This window comes from Leuciscus leuciscus (assembly GCF_965113295.1).
Source record: "Leuciscus leuciscus genome assembly, chromosome: 11".
NCBI classification, from domain to species: Eukaryota; Metazoa; Chordata; class Actinopteri; order Cypriniformes; family Leuciscidae; genus Leuciscus; species Leuciscus leuciscus.
Genome location: NC_138735.1, coordinates 8,136,229 through 8,153,486, shown reverse-complemented (window position 1 = coordinate 8,153,486; position 17,258 = coordinate 8,136,229). Strand labels below are relative to the sequence as shown.

The window sequence follows — 17,258 nt, the reverse complement described above, 5'->3', positions numbered from 1 at the left end:
TCTTAAAATCAAAATCACATTTTAGAAGAAAACTAATGCCGCCTACTTTTTCAAAAATCCGATTGGGAATATAAGACCACAATGAATTTTGATTTTGAATATAGTTTTTCAACCATCTAATTTTCAACATACCATTCATACAATCAAAATCTATTGCATTACCACCTCCATCCTCGTAAGTTCTAACTAAATCCTGCTTGGCTATATAGTGACATTTATTCCGCCAAAATTGAAATTTAGTTTGTTGATAGTTTTAACTATTTGGGGTGCTATTGGAAGGGAGTAAGCTGGATATATTAATCTAGATAAACTGTCCATTTTAGTTAACAATATTCTGCCAAAAATGGAGAGATCTCTTTGTAGCCATCTATTTAGATATGTTTTACAATTATCAACAATGTCTTTTATGTTTCGTTTTTCAGAAATTGTTTTGTCTTTAGTCACCACAATACCCAAGTATTTGACTTTTTTTTTACCTTTATGTTATATAATGATTGCATGGATTGGTCTTTTAATGGCAATAATTCACATTTATTTAAATTTAACTGAAGTCCGGAGGCTTTTGCGAAAATATTGATAGCTAGTTTTATATAAAGTATAATGTGGAAATATTAGTTTAATTCAGCCATATATGTTTGAACCAGAAAGTGATTCAGAAGAGGAAGAGTGAATTATACAGGATCATCTACAAGTCGATGTATCAGAATGATAATGCGTTTGATGTATCGCTCCCTAATGTTGGGCATATAACAATAATTGATATGATTAGCATTTGGCTTGATTGCGTTATCAAACAGCTAATAATGTGGGACTATTTTTACACAAACCATGTTCCTGTTCGCCATCTCGGAGTCAGACAGCTGCCTTCTAAAGTTCTTTGAACAGGTTGACGGGATTGGTTACATGTTTGTGACGGTCGGAAACGGGTGGTTTCAAACCGCATTTTTGAGACCGTCACATGCATGGTTTCTCTTAAAGGTGCAGTATAATGCAGTATAATATTGACAGCTAGCAGTTGAACTGGATACTGCAGTCCAAATTCAAAATGGTGGAGAGAGTCGTTTCCCCCGCCTCCTCAGACTCGACGCTCACGCGGGTTGCCAGATTGAGGACACGCAACAGGAATGAGCACAATTGACAATGAAAAGTGACGAACCTTACACTAAGCCTCTGATCATAGAGCTTTTTGTCAAGGCTTTTTTAGGTTTTTAGGGAAGAATCTGCGATCTCTGACCCAGTTCGTTTGCTGGCTTCCATGTCTGCAATACGTCTGCAATACGTCTGCAAACTGGCAACCCAAAGTGTCGAAATACTATTGGGTAAATTGGCACACAGACCAAAACAAAAACCGACATTCTGACACGGGACACACATTTCAAAGTAGAATAGCCGGCTGTAGCATTGTTTTCCGGAGGAACATGTGACCTGCAGACATATTATGGTATTTTTATGCCTTAGTACAATAAAAATAATGACATACCGCACCTTTAAAGCATATTCAAAACACCATATAGACATATAAACAAAATTAAAAACTTGATTTTCAACATAGGGAGTCTTTAAAAGATTTCCCGAAAAAAACAATTGAACTATAAATTCGTCTTCACAGCATACCAACACATGCCAACACTCAAAGCGGAAGCATGATGGCTTCCAGGATCAGGCCGAGTGAGCAGACGGAGTGATATTTAGCACCTGATTAGTGCCAACAGAAGACATAGTGCACCGGCCATCTGCTTTACATGTGTTACTCTTTTCCATGCCAGGGACAGAGGTTTAGCATAGTAGCTGGTGCTAACGCCACTGTCCGCGGGCACCAATCCTAATCGCACACCCACAACAGCTGTGGGTGAACACAAGCCATCCAACACAAGATTAAATTAACGTTATGAGATCAGCTTTTGTGCTTATTGGCATTATGAGTCGCAATGGAGGAGGAGGGAACCGGTGTGAGTGAGGCTCAGTGGTTTGTCTGGGTGGGCAAAAGGTCAGAGGTTGTAAAGGTGGTTATAGGGGTCGATTCTGTACGCTATACTGTTGAAATATTTGAGGTTAGTAAGATTTTATTTATTTTTAAAAGAAATTAATACTTTTTATTCAGCAAGGACACATTCAGTTGATCAAATAAAGTAAATACATTTATGTTAGAAATCATTTCTACTTCAAATAAATGCTGTTCTTTTAATCTTCGCTGGTCTTTTTGATCTTTCGTCAGGGAACTTTGATCTTTTCATCACAGTTTTCTAAAACAAAATTATGGATCACTGTTTAACAAACAAGTGTTTTCATTATTGATAATCAGAAATGTTTCTTGAGCATCAAATCATCATATTAGAATGATTTCTGAAGGATCATGTGACACTGAAGACTGGAGTAATGATGCTGAGCATCCAGCTTTGATCACAGGAATAAACTACATTTACAAATATATTCAAATAGAAAATAGTTACTTTAAATTGTAACAATATTTCACAAAATGACTGTCTTGTACACAGTAATATGTTTGATCAAATAAATGCAGGCTTGGCGAGCATAAAAAACATTAAAGGCCATTTCAATTTGAGTAATTAAAGGTACAGAACCAAAAATTACCCATTTAATTGTAATTGTGGTTGAGTGGAGGACTCTCATTAAACTACATAATGACTGTTTTAGTGGAAAAAACCTTGACAGACATTTTAAGTGGACTTCAGGGAAAATAAAACCACAAAATTATACGATTTTATTAGCGGGGTTACATAAAGCTGTGATTTCAGTTGTTTTGATGTGCAGATATAAAACAGACAAGCCAAAGAGATCCCTGTTAGACGTCAAGGTTGCCATCCACACTAAGATCTACTTCCTGATAAGAGATCCTGCATGTCATGTGATGACGTACCCTCCAAAACCCTCTTGTTTCAGTCTCTCTAATGTCACAGTTAGCTCATAATCTCACTGCAGACACTCAGGTCCATGTCATCATCACATCTGCAGTATACCGCTAAACCAAGAAGAAAAAAAAAAACATTTTGCTAGATTTGGTGTAAAAGCTTTTTGGTGTAACAGAAACACTAATCGGTTGGGTTTGAAGTATTAAAGTTTGATTAAGCTGTTAAAAACTGCTCAGATGAAGTGCGACTGAGTTATTCCGATGATGCATCTAGATGATGTCATCGTGAGAAATATAAATCAAACCCTGCTTTTATGACACAGGGCCTGGAGAGCCGACAGAGATCAACTCTCTTTCTCTGTCCATCCCTCCATCCCGGACGGTCGCGACGACATAGCCAGTCAGGGCAAGATGAGACTGATCGCGGTTCCACGCCGCGGGCAGCTTCATCAGAAGGTGTCTAGGATTCATCCGGGAAGTGCTAGGGAGAATGAAATTGGTATCCTTCTATAGCTTATATCGCTACGAAGACACATTCACACACATGAAATGGCCTCTAGCCAACTCTGACTGAAAAGTTCAGTGGAAATCGAAGTTACCCAAGAGCTACAACTTCTATGAAGATCAAGGAGCACATGCAGGAAAGCGTATGTTTTTTTCAAGTATAAAGTAGAAATTTTATCAAATTATTCACAGAGTCTACATGTCAACAGGCAACACAGGCTGAAATATGGTCTGGAACGGAGTATGTGAGTGGAGCGGAGTGTAAGCAATTTCCATTTCCACATAGAGTGCTATGTAAAGCCTAAAGTATACTTCAGTTTTTATGTGTATGCTAGGCATGTGTACAGTGTGCAAGACATCATTTTCATCATTATTATGCGCATAATCTATTTGTGCAGCCAGATTTGTCTAACCGGTCATCCTCTGTATGCTCAACTTGCACATGCACTATGAGTTTTTGCACAAATTAGTTTGTTCACAAGGTGGCAAGACTGACCTGGGTCGATGTTTCACAGAAAAAGACAGCAATAGATGGCGATATTAAAGAATGTTTGTGCGAGAGTTTTAGAGATACTTGCATCAGTTTAAAAACATTCAGTCAACACTTCTGGAGTGATATAGCACAAACATTGGACAAAGACGAAACTGTCGAGAGCCTGTTTTTGCGCACATTATCAAATGCTGTATGCTTTGCAAGGCTATTCGTTCAGCTGCATGTATACGCTAAGCATTCACGTCAAAATTGAAGTATACCTTTGCCGTAATCCAGCTCCACTCTATGTTTTTAATGTCCCGATACTTTTTGGAGGGAGAAATTCCACTAAATTCAAAATAATAATCACTCACGGAACATAGCTTGCCCAATCAAACTAGAGGATTGAAAATACCACACTTAAAGGGACAGTTCACCCAAAAATGAAATTCTATCATTGCTCACCCTCATGTTGTTCCAAACCCATAAAACTTTGGTTAATCTTCAAAACACAAATTAAGATATTTATAATGAATCCTGAAAGGTTTCTGTCCCTCCATTGACAGCTACACTAGACTGCCACTTTGACGCTTCAAAAAGTTCATAAAGAGATTGTAAAACTAATCCATATGAATTTAGTCGGTTAGTCCAAATAAGCTTGATCACTTATTCACAGGCGCTTATTCACATTTAAACATTGATCAGCGAACATAAACAGAAGCTCAACCGAATCTGCTTGAGAACAAAAAGAATTGGTTCTTTTGCTGAAGCTCAAACGTGATGCGTAACACGAGAATGAACCTCATTGGTTCTTGCTGAAGCTCAAACGTGATGCGTAACACGAGAATGAACCTCATTGGTTCTTGCTGAAGCTCAAACGTGATGCGTAACACTAGAATGAACCTCATTGGTTCTTGCTGAAGCTCAAACGTGATGCGTAACACGAGAATGAACCTCGTTGGTTCTTGCTGAAGCTCAAACGTGATGCGTAACACGAGAATGAACCTCATTGGTTCTTGCTGAAGCTCAAACGTGATGCGTAACACGAGAATGAACCTCATTGGTTCTTGCTGAAGCTCAAACGTGATGCGTAACACGAGAATGAACCTCATTGGTGCTTGCTGAAGCTCAAACGTGATGCGTAACACGAGAATGAACCTCATTGGTGCTTGCTGAAGCTCAAATGTGATGCGTAATACGAGAATGAACCTCATTGGTTCTTGCTGAAGCTCAAACGTGATGCGTAACATGAGAATTAACCTCATTGGTTCTTGCTGAAGCTCAAACGTGATGCGTTACACGAGAATTAACCTCATTGGTTCTTGCATGTCAAGAGAAGATGCTTGAGCTTCCGTTTACCACAACTGATATGTGAGCTGATGAATGTTTCTATGTGATTAAAAGCCTAAATTAAATCTCTTCATCATAATAAGCGATCAAGTCTCTTCAGAAAATTTGGACTAAACGGCTCAATTCATATGGATTAGTTTTACAATCTCTTTATGAACTGTTTGAAGTGTCAAAGTGGTAGTTATGTAGCTGTCAATGGAGGGACAGAAATCTCTCAGATTTCATTAAAAAAGATCTTAATTTGTGTTCCGAAGATGAACTAAAGTCTTACTGGTTTGGAATGACATGAGGGTGAGTAACTAATGACAGAATTTTCATTTTTGGGTGAACTATCATTGTAAGACCAAAATTAACTACAAAAAGTCTGTGCTTTAAGCAGTTTGGATTGAATTACAGAAATCTGTTGATAAGAAAAGAAGAACAAAAGTAAAGTGGACTTCAATACACCTTACAGTAACAACAAAGGTATCATTGGACTCAATGTAATAACCACATCAGCTAACAATAGCGGTGCGTGTGACTCAACTGAGGACCCGCGGAGGCGTCGAGATGAACAGTTACCCCGTGTGACAATGTTTGCTTTTAATCTGAGTCGAGTTCTCACACTCAATCCCTTCACCTCAGAGACTCGGCTCCATACATCACGCTGAATTATCAGATCTTCCTCTTTTATTCCGTCTGCTCGACACGCTTAGCCTCAGATCAACTGCATCTCGTCCTTGTTTACTATTTCTCTCAGTGTCATTCACGGTCCCCAAACGCCATGCAACGATGATACATTCTCACTCCCAAACCCTCTTCGTGCCTTTCTTTTTCTGTCTAACACATCTCTCTCTGCAGTGGCTTTCTCTCGACACACCTCCCCACGTTCTCACATATAACACTTCCCAGTTAGGCTTGCCAACCAAACTGTATAATACAAGATTGTCTCATATTTCAAGGAAACATATGCATTCCTTTATCACTTCATACAACATTCAATTTGCACCTTATTTTAACATTTTACATTTTACTAAAATCGTTTTATGATTTCGGCTGTTCAATACGCTAGGCGTTCGCATCAAAACTGAAGAATACTTTGGGATTAAGGTAGTGTTAGTTTAGCTAGAAAACACATCTATTTTAACTTTTGATTTGTTTTTGGTGTTAATGTTAAAAGCAAAAGTTTAAAATCAATATTAAAATCATTTAATATTTGGAGAACACTTTACAATAAGGTCTTATTACTTACCATTAACTAATGCATTAACTAACATTAACAAACAATGAGCAATACTGTTGCACGTATTTCTTAATCACTATCAATGTTAGTCAATAAAAATACAACTGTTCACTGGTCGTTCATGTTATAACTAATGTAGTCAACTAAATGGAACCTACTGTATAGTGTTACCAATTTTCCTAAAAAGTAAACGAGAGTCCTTCATTTCAGCACTATTCCCGGTGTCTGTCAGTCCATGTTTTCATTTATGAGTCCCCCTGTCCTCGTTCTCTTCACATGCATTCAGCTCATCTTCTCTTTATGTTGCAATAACCATCTGCATCTATTTCTTTCACCGTCTGTACTCATCTCGGAGTTTTTTTAAACTTACAAACGCCACAGATGACTCTTCAAATATGGGCATTTTCATGTCACAGTGGATGATTTTTATTAAAATATTATATATATTCGTCGCAGTCGGGCAGAAACCTTGTATCTCCATTTTCCATAAATCATTACTATTGGTCACCCTTTACGTCTGTCGGTGATTTTTTCAAAAATGTCTAACCAATGAAAAGTAATAAAAACAGCTTGTGACTAAACCTCATATCTCCATTGGATCCTGATCTCTGCTTGCTTGCAATGCAAAGATCAATAAAGATCTGGTTCTTTGAATAAGTACAGCATTTTCTTTACTCAAGAAACACTATGTATATAAAGGCTAATGTTTTATGTATTTGAGAATCTGAGAATATTGTCTTATTTTAGCATTTGTCGTTGAGTCATAGCTAAAACTGTCTTAAATAGCCTGTGCGAAGCACTTTGTCTAAAATGGATTTTAACATGAGATTTTAGCCAAATGACAGAAAAATGGATGGATGGATGGATGGGTGGGTGAATGGGTGGATGGATGGGTGAATGGATGGATGGGTGGATGGATGGATGAATGGGTGGATGGATGGGTGGATGGATGGATGGATGATGGATGGGTGAATGGATGGATGGATGGGTGAATGGATGGATGGGTGAATGGATGGATGGATGGATGGATGGATGGGTGAATGGATGGATGGATGGATGGATGGTGGATGGATGGATGGGTGAATGGATGGATGGATGGATGGTGGATGGATGGATGGTTTAATGGATGGATGGATGGGCGGATGGATGGATGTTCCCACTTTTTTTTTCAAATCCCTTGCAAAAAATAAAATAAAAAATTGATCAAAGTATTAAAAGTATTTAATTGTGAGTATTTATGATACATAAAATGCTGATGAAATCAACCTTAACAAGAAAAATGAGTAAAAAATGCTTAAATGTCAGTTTCACCACTATCATTTCCATCATAAAATGCAATTAAACTCAATATAGCATATGAGATGTGGTGGAAATTACATTCGTTGATTCAGAAAAATAGATAATGCACATTCATAAATCAAAAGGGAATTCTATTCTATTCTATATTCTATTCTATTGTTATTATTATTGTTTTTGAAACAATGACAGAAATCTCTTCTACATGGACATTTTACTGATGGACATTTTAACAGACAAATAAACTTGTGAGAGTGTGCAAAGGCTGTTATATTTTGGAGTTTTTTTCTAAAAGTCCACAGGGACTAAAGTGCCCATAGCTGACGAAACTCCCTCATACATGTCCGTCTGTCATCATGACATGAGCAGCGATTCCGGCGTGTCCCGTGTCTTTTGTTGGGGTTGGAATGAGTGGGCCGCTGGGCCCTCACTGGTCCAGATGGGGCGCGGTTGTTTCTTTTTTTTCTGTCGGCTGTTCCGTACCACGGCGCCCAACACATCTGTTATGCAGCGCAAAGCATCTTCTCACTAATTTGTTTGTCAGTACACATTGAAGGCACGATCTGTCATTCTGCCATGCTTTGGTTGCGCCGTGATGTCTGTAGACATGGCTAGTCATAAGTTTCAGACGCCACTCGCGAGGGACCTGCTCAGAGACGGCCCTCTGAGCGGAGAAAATGAAGGGGGGAAAAAAAGAGGAGAAAACAAAAATGAAAAAAGCACTTCATAAAGAAGCCTCCCGCACGTCATTCCCAGAGTGCAATACCCCAGACACGCCGAGTTTAGCTAGACAACAAGAGTGAAGGCTTCTGCTATATTAGAGACTGTTTAAAAATGAGCCGGTTCATGCTCTGATCAGATTAATTTCATAATGGCTATTATTAATATGCTCAGCGAGGATGCCTGACCTCTTTAAAACCCATTTTCAGCCATTAAAGGACACATAATGTATAAAGAACGAACCGTTTGGAGGAAAACTGCAGTACTGTTGCGTATCGGATGACAAACATTTACTGTTAGTGTGTTTGTATATGTGTGTGTGTGTGTGTGTGTGTTTAGGGCACAGATAAAGTCTTTAAACGTTCGCTCACTCAGCCCTTTACTGCCTCTCTTCAGCCCCGCTCCTGTTTTCCATTGCTTTTCCAAATCCCAGAGCAAAATTGCGATAAATGCAAACTGACAGTTCATAATATCCCATTTCCAATCGCATGCAGTTCGCTAAGTGTGTTTCTGAGTCAATTAAAGAAGTGTTTGATGTTGATACATAGAGACTTTCAAATTATGGGGCGGCCCATATATATGCGGGTGGATGTGGTTTCCAGCGCAAGACACCGATAAAGACCAGAGAGGCACGGGGAGACTCGAAAGATAGTTGTTTTAAAACATAACAATTCGCTAATTAAACATCTTTTTATCTTTTCGTACAGTGCAAAAAAACTTGCAACTGTGGTTTCCAAAAATTCACTGTAAAAATTAACTCCATTTCATGGGATAGCATTTTGGGTGTCTTGAGTATTTTATGCTTAATAACTGTATATTTCAGTATAATCGTAAAATACCAACCATGGGGAAACTTAAATAATAAAAATGAATCAGATGTGAACACTTTTGAGAATGTCATTTTAATTATTATCATTGTAAATTATGTAAAGCTGGCTCATATTTTATTTTTTATAAACAGCCTTTATGCTGTTTACTCATTTTTACAGTAAAATTACACATTCACTGTATATTGTAAAATACACTTACAGTTAACTAATTAACAGGATTTTAGTATTTTTTCATTAATGGTTTCATGCTTGAGAAATCGAATTTGCCTTGATCTTTTGACATATAAGAGGTCTTTGAACCAATAAAACATGCACATTTCATAGCTTAAAAAGTCCTCCTCATTATAAACAAAGCATTTATCAAAACAGCTTGTTGCAGGATCTGTGACGTCACACGGGCCAATACATTTGTATATGACAGCCACCGTCACCTCTATGGTACGGTGTTGCCTCCAGGCAACATAGTCTATTTTAGCTTTTTTTTTATAAAAACATAATAAAATGTAATTGTTCAATGCTCTCTAAGGGGAGGGGAACTCAAATACTAACCAAAGAAAATGCAAAAGAGTGGTCACATGACCCACAGGGGTACATTTAGTTCCCTCTTTCAACACATGTGCACATGTCACATGGCTGCATATTTTCTCCACTGAAAAGGGCATTTTTCACTAATTTCTGTCCAAATAATCAGCCACAAAAAATCAGAGTCACCTTCATTGGTAAGTAAAGAAGTATTTTCAAAAAACTTTACATAATATATCATCAAATTTATCATAGGAAATTACATAAAACTGCTTGTTGCCTTGAGGCAACATTGTACCATAATGGAATCACATAAGGCCATGCCAGGCATACTACGTATGAATACAATTATATTTTATTTGTAAGGAAAAGAGTTTGAATTATCTAAATGTATCTGTATTTTTGCAAACTGAAAACTTGGCATGGTTCGACGGGACATTTGGCCACTATAGTGGGTAATCGGAAAAATAGTGGGTTTGTGGGACAGGGGCGTGGCTTGGGACTGGTCGGGGGGTCAACGGGACATGTGCCTACTATAGTGGGCAATCGGACAAATGGGTTAGTGGGACAGGGGCATGGCTAGGAGCCGGTCAGGGTGAACAGGACATTTGGCCACTATAGTGGGCAATTGGACAAATAGCGGGTCCATGGGACGGGGGCATGGCTTGGGACAAGTCAGGGAGGGTCAACGGGACATTTGGCCACTACAGTGGGCAATCGGACAAATAGTGGGTTAGTGGGACGGGGGCGTGGCTTGAGACCGGCGGTGGGGTCAACAGGACATTTGTCTACTATAGTGGGCAATCGGACAAATAGAGGGTTAATGGGACTTGTAGGGGTCTCGTATTTCGGGGGGTTCCCGACGGGCCCCTGGAGGACCCCACACGGGTCATTAGGTCGGCCGGGGAGGTCTTCCAAATGTTTGATCTTGCTGTTGTTGAGGCCTGGCCTTCATATTAGGATAATGTTATAGTGATTGTAAATGTTTTACCTTGACACAGCATGTTTTGATGTTTTTTAATGTTTTGATATGATAACTTGATGATATAATGGTTTGTAGTACTTGCGTTCCACGATGGTACAATGTTGCCTGAGGGCAACAGCTGGATAATAAATGTTACTTTTTATTAAATATGAAATGTGTAATTCAATAAAAACTTGATAAATCTGTTTGTTCAAGTGTTTAGTTAAATAAATTGATGTTTTCAATAAATATATTATTTTTTTTCTTCATGAAAATGTCAAATGTTTAAATTTGTCCATTGTGGTACAATGTTGCCTTGAGGCAACAAACTTATAATTAATAAATAAATAAAAAAATTATGATAATGTTTATTGATATTGCTATAGTGTCAAATTTTAAGCAGGAAAAACATAACAAATATTTTTTTTCTCACTGATATCATAATGCGTACCATAGAGGGTTTTAATGCCTGACATTTGCCGACACTGTATCCAGTGTCTCTCACATAACTCTCACATCCAGTGTATTCAGTATAGTTCAGTTTCTGACATAATGGAGAGTTTGCAATGAACTTTTGTTAAAAGATGAAGCAGCGACTGTATTAGATGTGACAGCAGCTGCATCACAAACTCTTAAGTAAACGATTTCATAATGCTTTGTCTGTAAATTATGTTTTTTTTATGGATAATGTTTTCAAAACACTTACTCACGGGCAATAGCGAGTGGGTGTTGATACTGTTTCCTATTCAATGAAGTTAGCCAATCATAACAGTGGGTGTTTACAGACACGCCTTAAAAGAGCCGGCCCTTAAAAACGGATCATTTCAGACAGAGGGTCACAATCATTTTCCACATATGTATTTGTTTTTGTACAAAAACTTTATTAACATTATAAGTGAACCTCAAGGAACATGTAAAAAAAAATATTTTCTACAAAACCGTTTCAGCTTAAACATAGCCTCATGACAAATATGATGAGCTGTTAAATATAGTTCTACTTTTGATGACATATGAAAAAGTGTGACAAATTAAGAGAGGTCTTAAAAATGACCTTTTCAATGCGCTTGTACAAATAATTGAAGAAAATCGTAAAGGAAAAGACCAGGTAAATGAGAAGTTATTGCAGATTTGAAATTGCTATGGCATTCACAGAAATAAATCTACTTCCTCTAAAACCCCTAATGCATTCATCAAAGGCCAAAACCATTCCTTAGAAAACACAAGTGATTCGACGGGAATACTTTGCATGGAAAACATGTAAACATGACATATATATGACATACATTTTCATACATGCCGCTTTGTGAAGAGTATTGTTCAGCGTCACTGATGTCAAACCTGCAACACATCCCTCACACAAAGCTATCATCCGACTTCAGAAGACTGGGAATAGGGTGGGACTTGATTTTGTCCATGGGGAATTGATCGCATGGCTGGATGGTTTTGGTTTGCTATTGGTCAATCTCATGTTGACAGGTTGCCCCGCCCTCGTGCCAGTAAACGCATCATCAGAGAAGAGGTTATTTTGATTAAAGATAAGAGTGTACGTGAATTTAAAAAGAAATACTGATGTGCATGGATAAATCATTTATAATAATGCAATATTCCCAAAAAATAATTAGAATTGCCAATTTTTATTAATATTGAATATTTAAATTACCCATACTCATTTCTACATTTAGATCACCTTTATGTTCATCTAAAGCTCCATTAAAATTCATCTTTAAAAACACTAATAATTTAAAAACACTCTTTAAATGTAATCTTTAGCAAATCTCAAAAATGAATTTTTCATATTTTACATTATAATTATGTGATGACTAAATTTGAGTATTTAAAATTACTGATTTTTTACAGTTTTTTTATTATTTTTTTTTTTTTATAGTATTTAGACAAAAAGCATAGAATTTTAACAATCAGCAATTTATCAGCCATTACATAAAAAGGTAACACTTTAGTTTAGGGTCCAATTCTCACTATTAACTAATTTCTTATTAGCATGCATATTACTAGGAAAGTGGCTTTTTATTAATACTTACAATTGCCTTATTCTGCATGACCATGTTCTGCATCCCTTAAACCTGTCCAATACCTAAACTTAATAACCACCTTACTTACTATTAATAAGCAGTAATTAGGCAAAAGTCATGGTTAATAGTTAGTTAATAGTGACAATTGGACCCCAAACTAAAATATGCATTTATACAACAAGCATGATTCTTTGTTCTCTTGAAAGATTTGTTCAAAAACACATTGACGAACAAATCACTGCTATCATAGAGCATGTTTCAGGGCCTATACGTGCCACACACGTTCTCTATTGTACAAACACATACTTCAGCTTAACTGCCCTGGAGTCGCTTACTTTAAAACCCTCTGGGGACCAAAAACGCGCCCACGCGTTTTGCTCGTTTTTTTTTTTTAGCAATGAAAAATAAACACAAAATGCTCTGTTAATTTTGATCTTTCATTTTCGTGTAATACATCAATCGATCCTGTTCAGTTTCTATTTTTTTTCTGTATACTCACAATACAAATAAAGTGTTTTGCTTTTTGACAAATAAAGAAAAACTAACATGATGCTATTTCTGCCTTCTCTCTGTCAGTAAACTCCCATTTGAAACGCGTTCGAAAATTATCTATAACTCCGCGAAAATTCAGTCAAACAGGCAAACAGACCCACGGGCATAAAGCTTGAGATCGCAGCTTTTAAATGAAGTAATTTATATAAAAAACAAATATTATCAGCTTCTGTAATCTGTATAAAAAGAGAGCGACTCCAGTCGAGCTCATTAGGAGCCATTCAAAAGTAATGTGACCACTCCCCGGAGAGCGCGTGCTATTCAAACGCAAATTCTGAGAACCATTTCAGTCTGTGAAACGCCCCCACATCAGCTGTAAACAAAGAGGCATAATATAGCCTACCTTATGGAGAAAATTTTCCGTGCTGATATGAGGAGCAGATCCTGCTGAGGAGTGAGGTAGGCTAAGTTATCCTTTCTCAAGTGTTAATGTGGAATAACGTTATGGAATAACGTTGTAGGCTTATGTAAACAAAAAGATGAATCGCGTTTCTATAATATGAATCGCGCGTCTATTTGTAAAGAGTGTTTAGCCTAAATATGAATCGCGCGTCTGTGTGTGAAAGAATAAACTGCTTTTACAGTTACAGTTACTGCGTTACAGTCAGGCGAAGTATGAAAGACAACATTTTGTTGACTAGATTTGGGTACAGTTTTTACTGTAGAATATACTGTCACATCAAATAAGCTTTTCTGAATATATATAAAATACTATTTTGTCAAAAATAAAGTCATAGACTAAGATGTTCCAATGTTGGCTATATTCAAACTAATGAATACATATGATAAAATGTAGGCCTATAATCTTTTTTTTTTTTTTTTTTACAAAGAAAGAGTACTTTTTTTGCAGAAATATTGCTGAAATTGTAATTATTGTTGTAATTGTAACCTTTTTAATAAAATAGCAAAACATATTTACAAGATAGATGTAAGCAAAATCTTAAATGGTCAATATAAGTCTTCTTCAAAATATATATTTTGTCTTTGCATAGTGGCTCAGTCAGTGTCACACCTGAATGAATGGCTAATTATGCAGAGTCATTATGCAGAGTGGGTGGGACTAAGGTGTAAACTACTCCTCCCCCTCGCATATTGGCTTTCCAAGCAAAACCTGTTTTACACCATTTAAATCAATGTTTTTTTTTTTGTGAACGATAAAGCAAGACTATTTTCACATAATTTTGAAGCTAGAACTGAAAGGGACAACATCCATTAGTCAAAAGTCTTGTGGGCACATATTTTGTATGAGTTTTGTGGTCTTATTTCAGCAACTTTCATTTTTATTTTTTTAAATAACCACGCATAAACATTATTCTCTTAAAAATACAAACATCTACATACATGTTGCTCGCATATTATGGTAGGCCTGTTTGTGCTATATAGAGTGAATTTACACCTTTGCCATTAACATGTTTATAAATAACTGAAAAAAGCACAAATGTCAGAGCATGTCAGAACATCTCAAGGGCCCCAAAAACAGCTTGGTCCCCAGAGGGTTAATATGGATTCAAATCCAGCTAATCAAACACACCCCAGTGTCACTCAGGCAAAAGCCAAGACACATTCCCACCAATTCCCAGTGTCTTCTGAATAATATAACGGCAGCGGTTCTATATGGAGAGATGTTAAAAGGCTTTTGCTGTTCTTTCTTCTGTGGCCAATTCTTCAGGCGTGCTGATGCAAAACAAAATGGTTTCCTCTAAAAACACTCAGGCTCACACTGACACTGAACTTTTTGGGTGGCTATCAGGACATCTTATGAAATAAAAATCGCCTAATGCTTCATAATGCACTTCCTTATGTCCATTATATAAAAATAGCCTTAATGAGTCACCAAATGTGTTGTATTGGAATTTAAAAAGGAGCTAAAATGCTGCCAGATAGTCCTTCAATGACAATATTGTCAAATTATGGCACTACAGGGTTTAGGTTACATCAAAGCCCTTATGATGTCTAAATGTGTTTTTAAAAGTCATCAGCAGTCATAGAGCAGAGCAGCGCCATTAGCAGAGCCTGAAGAAGAGGAAAGGGGCTCATTTGCTACAGTTCTTTCACTTTGATTGTGGAAACACCTGACTTATGTTTGCTCTCATCTCCTTCTTCCTTTGAAAGCAAGAGAAACTGCTATTTTCAGAACCCTACAAGTCATTGGGCTACATTAAGAAGAGCAAAGCCTCCGAAACCACGTGAAGAGCTCTCTGTTCCAGCGCCACGATCAGAAACCGACTCTTGAGGGCACACTTAGTTTGGTTTGTCGCAACAAGCTGGTATTTTAAGCTCAGGGTCATAAAAAAAGTCTCTGTTGTTGCATTCCGGCAGAGCTGGAAAAAGGAGTGCGTGCAAATACTCCTGATGCTTCTGGACAAGTTGCCGTAATTGCTTTCAAAGCAGATGAATCTTAAGACCACTCACAATCAACGAATTATAGAGGAATGTGCGGCTGATGAAATAAACTGGGATCTTTGGATGGCTCCTGTTTTTAATGCTCTTTTGGTCCCATTTAATGTTTTGCATTTTGTTAGCTTAAGGATACCAAAAGAGACAAGATGCACTCTCTAATTTTATTTGGTGCCTTTTTTTCCCCTCCTTAAATCCAAATAATCTAATATTAATTCGCTGCATCCCGCTTCGTTCCACAACAGGATCTGCATTAATGAATCGACGTGAAATTGACCCTTCTTAATACACGGCCCCGATAGTGCAAGATTCATCAGTGAAATCCAGTCTTACCTGACTTTTTTATTTCTCATTAAATTAATCCAGGATGGGTTTAAGGGCTGCCAGACTTAATACATGTTCTTGATCGTATGATTCATGGGTCCAAACTGTTTGAAATGTATATATAAGACAAGTTTATCTTTGCATTTTTTATTAATTTTTTTGCACCACCTCTGAAATTACTTAAACCCTTCCCCCTCCAATCACATGGCTCCATTCTGGTAAGTACCGCCCACTTTTCACGCTTCAGTCAATTCCAGCCACACAGTTACAGTATTATGAAATTAAAATGGGATGCTGTTCAGTAAAAGCTTAATTTTGTATTCTGGAATGTACTGTTGTTAAACAACATGCCAATTATTCAGCTGATAAAACATATTTCCAAAAAACCTTCAGTAGACAAAAACCTCCATAAAACAGTTTTTGAAAATTGTGAGTTATGAAAATGGCATGGAATCTAGGATCTTTATACAGTGTGTGCTTGTAAAGACTGTAAATCTATTCATCACGGCCTCGTTTTCCTGTGTAAAGTTCAATATGGCGTCTATCCTGTCTAAGGTCTATTGGTTCGGAAACAATGATACATGTCTTATTAAGCTGAAGTAAAACAAGCCTCCTTCATGTGGACATTTCATGATGCACATAAAAGATAATAATGGGATTTAGACTGTAAGCTGACCATGGATTTCAACAAGCAAGATATTCATATCCAATTAAAAGCTGCACAAAAGGCACACGTCCCATGGGGAGTGTCGCTCCACAGCATGCAAGAGGACATTTTCTCTCCTGTCTCTCTCTATTTGACCTCTATAAAAGTAGTCAGTGGTCTCTTTAACCCCGAAACATTGTGATGTATGGTGGTCTGCACCTCTTCACCTCCCTAAGCGAGTATGATCAGTAAAGAGAGTGCTTATATTGCTTCTGCAAGCACTACTAACAACCACACATTTAACAACTTCCCATTTACACAAAGGACTAGTGTTCAGCCAATGCATGTCACATTCAGAGAAGATCACGCACAAAGTCAAGTAATATAACCTTGAATTAAACCTAGCATTGAGAAATTAAAGCATTGGATTTCTCAAGTAGAGACACAAATGATCTGCATTAATTAAGGGAGAAAAAAAAAAGCTAATTATGAACCTCTGGTGAGAACTTCTGTTATAATACAGCACCAGAAAATAAACATTTACATTCATAAAAAAACAT

General features: G+C 37.3%; 1 protein-coding gene and 1 long non-coding RNA gene across 2 annotated transcripts in view; one reads left to right on the top strand and one right to left on the bottom strand.

Annotated features, from left to right (window-relative positions):
* adarb2 (adenosine deaminase RNA specific B2 (inactive)) overlaps window positions 1–17,258 on the bottom strand; it is a 194,125-nt gene that overhangs the window by 72,998 nt on the left and 103,869 nt on the right. The window lies entirely within an intron of this gene.
* On the top strand, window positions 9,700–10,955 carry LOC309509938. The gene is made up of 2 exons (XR_014210125.1): window positions 9,700–10,210; window positions 10,380–10,955. It is a non-coding gene; the product is annotated as an uncharacterized lncRNA (long non-coding RNA).